Genomic DNA, 5,000 nt, shown 5'->3' with positions numbered 1-5,000 from the left:
CGTAGGAAAGCTATTGGGATTAGTTCGGGGAGTTGCTAGGTGCTCAAGGATGTGTTATGCGTAGGCTGCTTCGGCGATTTATTATTAGGTCCGGAACATAGTTGTCCAGGCTCTTAGTAGTTCGGAAACAAGACAGCTGAGGGAGCTGAACGCTCTTGTGTGCGTATGTATATGTACGTATGTATGTATGTATGTGTATATATATATATATATATATGTGTGTGTGTGTGTGTGTGTGTGTGTGTGTGTGTGTGTGTGTGTGTGTGTAGATATAGATACAAACATATATATATATTTATATATAGGTACATATATATCATAAGGAAAGATTCTTTATAATAATAGGCAAGTTAAAAAGAAAGAGAGAGAAAGATGCAGAGGTGTAGGTATGCATGTTTAGGTGCACTATGGGACGAGAAATTTTGATTACTCACTGTTATGCGGAGAAACACGAAAACACAGTAAGTGATACAATTCAACAACCTTTGTTTCATTTCAAAAGCGGGTGAGCAATAATATGCTTCCCAAATGTTAGCTTTGTCAAATTAATTCTCTTAGTGACTTTTGGTAAAGACATTCGCCAAAATGCTTCAATTCATAAGATATCAAGTTTGCTTTATCATTGTTTTAATTGCCTAGTTGCTATAGAAGGACACAGAGTGATAGAGAAAGACGAAGAAAGTGAGAGAGAGAGAAGCAGATAATCATACTGACAGATAATGAGAGAGAGAGACCAAAAGGCCATGTCTGCACATATGATATGTATCAGATGAGCCACTGAAGTATGGTCCGCAGCCCGGCGTTAATCATCTTCGAGCCAGACAATTATCAATGATGATTGAATCAAATTGGCCGACGAATGTTCTGATGGCCTGTGTGAAGCTCTCTCACGCGTCTCATCAAACTCTAAAAGGATAGTTGGATATCTACATGTCGATCTATTTATCCAACTAATATCCAACTCCATCCTCCGGCACCCGCCTTCTCTCTTTCTGACCTTTTAAAGAAAGCAGTAAAACAAAACAAAAAGGCAAGAAACAAAAAACATTCACATGGACCGATAAAAAGAAAGAGCGAAAAAAAGAGGGAGATGTGGAAACAGGAGAAAAGAGAAAAAAAATAGTAAATAGATCAAGGAAAAAAAAGAAAGTGATATTACGAAGTGTAGAGAGGTAGAACTCCCTCTGCTGTGCCTCTATCTTCCCTGCTGAGTGGTTATCGGGGTGACGCGAGTGCCAACGCTTAATGAACAGCACGGATTTGCTTTTCTGACGGAGAAGCTCCAGAGATAATGGCCTGTCTTTAATCTTAATGCCTTACTTTGACGGACACTGTTTGGGCTATGAGGCTTGATTACGATGCTTGATTTCCTGAGGATCTAGGATATTGAGAGACTTATTGCAAGTATCGGGAGAGATTAAAGAAAGCTAGAAGACCGAATATCGAGGTGACGATACATATACAACTTGAATGAACATGATATCCGTAGAAAGCGTATGATGAAGAATCTAAGTGTCAGTAAGTGACAAACAAGCACAATACAAATAATTATATTTTTGTGTATATGTGTGTGTGTGTGTGTGTGTGTGTGTGTATGTGTGTGTGTATATATATATATATATATATATATATATATATATATATATATATATATATATATATATATATGACATACATAGGACACATATATGGCAACGAGTAGGAGAGGTGTTAATGTCAGGTCTCAGCGATATTAAGTGTAAAATGATGTATATCCAGTGATCTGTGGTGGCACAACATAAGTTAAAAATGTCTGTGAATGCCTAGAGTGCATATACGAATGAAATAGAAATCAGAAATTGACCAAGTGTTATAGATAATTAAAAAAAGAAAGAATGCCAAAGGAAAGTTAGTCTTTCAAAGGCATGGAGATTGCCAAAAAGTGCCACAATATAAACTAAGGAAAGCATCAAAGTATACCATCTATTATTGCGATTTGCAAGTATACCATACAGTGTGAGAGCAACTGAGGATGTCTGAATATCTTCCTAATAAAAAATCATACCATCCAAGCAAACCAACAGAAAATGAGTCAAACATCGCTTACACGCTCCCCATAGATGCCACACTAACTCCAGTGCCAAGGGTCAAAGGTGACCAACTACCATTCAACATCTGGCCTGATTAAAATCCATCCCTAGTTTGTGAGTACATTATACTATAGAATCACATGTCATGTTTTCAGTGTTCGGAAATCCAATCATTCAACCACACTGAGTATCAGTGGAAGCCCTAACGGCCAGGTCACACAGTGACGCCCATACAGAACAGGTACCAACTAGTAAATACCTCTCCGAAATGTTGCCAGGTATATATACTATTCCCTATTATATATATATTTAAGCAAATTATAATGCATGGGCACATTATAATTCACGCCCATGTGTATGCATGCGTAGACACCATTATGTATGAGGGCTGTGTACAGTACATACATGCTGTTGGAGGCACAAGCCACAAGCACAAGTGTATTTGCATATGAGCATAACCATCCGCTTGGAGTGTGTATAATTGCATATTTTTATATTATATGCGTCTACACTGTGCATGCATGGGCACAATCTATTTATAGAAACGTACATAACATGCAAGCATGCATTTTTGAGTAGGCCCTGCACGTGTATATAAACAAATGTTCATTCTCACTAGAGTTGACCGAGAGGTAGTGAGCTAGATCGGGGGATACTAAGATCTAATAATGCAAGACCAGCTCAAACGTGTTATTGGAGATTAATATTAGTCCCCTGATTAAAATGACTCCCCCCACCATGAACAATTAAGGCCGGGAGGTAGGGGTATCTGGCCCCTTAAATATGATTTCCCAGTTAAGACAATGGCCCTCATTCCCCGGAAGCAAAGGAGCACCTGGTCAAGGCGGCGATCAGGACCGCTCTGTAGAAGAGGGTGCTAAAAATATCCGGTTAGACCCAGGCCGCTTCAGGATGATGAATCTTTGCACATACAATGTAAGGACTCTGAGAACAGAATCTGATCTCTTGACACAGCTTGAGGTACTTTCATTTATCAAATGGGATATTGTAGGACTTGCTGAAATTAGATGACTAGGCGAAGAGCAGAAACTACTAAATGATGGACACTTACTATATTGGAGAGGTAAACCCCTGGATAGCAAACAAGAATTAGGAGTAGGTTTCTTAGTTCACAAGCGCCTCGAAAAGAATATTAGGAAATTCTACAGCGCAAGCGAAAGAGTAGTTTCTGTAATACTGAAACTAAACAACAGATATAACCTAAAAATTATCCAAGTATACCCTCCTACCGACAGTCATAGTGATGAGGATATAGAGAGCTTCAATGAAGATGTGCAAACACAGCTACCAATAGAGCAAAAACACATTTTACTGTGATTTGGGGGGATCTTAATGCCAAGATAGGAATAAGGGAAGATGGCGAAACCTCGGTTGGGAGATATGGAATAGGCACCAGAAATGAGAGAGGGCAAAGGCTAATAGAATTCGCTGAAGCTCTATTCCTCAAAATTATGAATACATTCTTCGAAAAGAGACCCAGGAGGAAATGGACATGGAAATCATCATCCGGCATTAAAAACGAAATTGACTTTATAATCACCAATAGGCGCAACATTGTACAAGACGTAACCGTTATCAATAACTAAATGTCGGTAGCGACCATAGACTGGTCAGAAGTCGAGTTAGATTACAGCTCAGAAGGGAATGAAATAAGCTCATACAGAAGCCTCTCGTTAATCTAATTAACATTACGAATAGGGTGACGGAATTCAGTATTAACATCCGAAACAGATACTCAGCTCTCGAAGAAGATCTTGACATAGACCAAATGAACGACCAATTCAGTGAGATATTAAAGGAAGCTGCACTTGAAATAGGCAGTAAAGACGAAAAAGAAAAGTTCAGTAAGCTTTCAGTAGAGACAAAAAAGCTTATGAAGCAGTATAGGGACATGAAAATAACAACAATCAGAGACAAAATAGAATCAGCAGAGCTGACTAAGACGATAAACAAGAAAGAAGATGTGCACAAATTTAACAAACGAAAAATAAGCGAAGCTCTGCTTTCCGGCACCAGCCTTAAGGCAACAAGGGGGCAACAAGGCTCAGAATAAGGAAAAGTCAAATGTATGCAGTAAAGAAACTCAATGGAGAGGTGACATACAATAAAAATGAAATTATCAAAGTAATAGAAGATCAACCACGTATGGAGACAAACACAACAATTGGAGACGTTTCCAACATTATGGTAGAGGAAGTAAAAAGGGCACTAAAAGGCATGAAAAGAGGAAAATCACCAGGAAAAGATGGCATTAGTGTAGATCTTATTCAAGATGCAGGAGAGATTGCAGCAATAAAACTGGCTAATCTTTTTAACAAATGTCTAAGCTAAGGTAAAACCGCGAAATCCTGGAAAAACGAAATAATAATATTGATACACAAAAAGGGGGACACAAAAGATTTAAAGACCTTCCGACCTTTCAGTAATCTATAAACTGTTCACAAAAATCATCACAGCCCACATCACCGATACATTAGATTCAAAACAACCCAAGGAACAGGCAGGGTTCCGTGGGGGATTCTCAACTACAGACCATTTCCACACACTGACCCAAATAAGAGAGAAAACAAACGAATACAGGAAGATCCTGTGTATGGCATTCATAGATTACGAAAAGGCATTTGACTCGGTACAGATAGCTGCAGTACTAGATGCAATTAATAAACAACGAGTAGAGGAAATACATTGCAGATTATTAGAGGATATATATCGAGACAGTACAGCGACCATCAAAATACACGCAGAAACCAATAAAATACCAATGAAAAGGGTGTTAGGCAGGGCGACACCATATCACCGAAGCTGTTTACAGCTTGCTTGTAGGAAGTATGCAAGAAGTTAGAGAAAGGGATTAAAATAGGGAATGAGCACTTAAGCAATCTAAGATTTGCAGATGACATTGCTCTTTTC

The sequence above is a fragment of the Penaeus japonicus genome, unplaced genomic scaffold (genome assembly GCF_977035675.1).
Source record: "Penaeus japonicus unplaced genomic scaffold, GWHDUDI00000001_assembly GWHDUDI00000008, whole genome shotgun sequence".
NCBI lineage: Eukaryota > Metazoa > Arthropoda > Malacostraca > Decapoda > Penaeidae > Penaeus > Penaeus japonicus.
Note: the sequence above shows the minus strand (reverse complement) of the source record.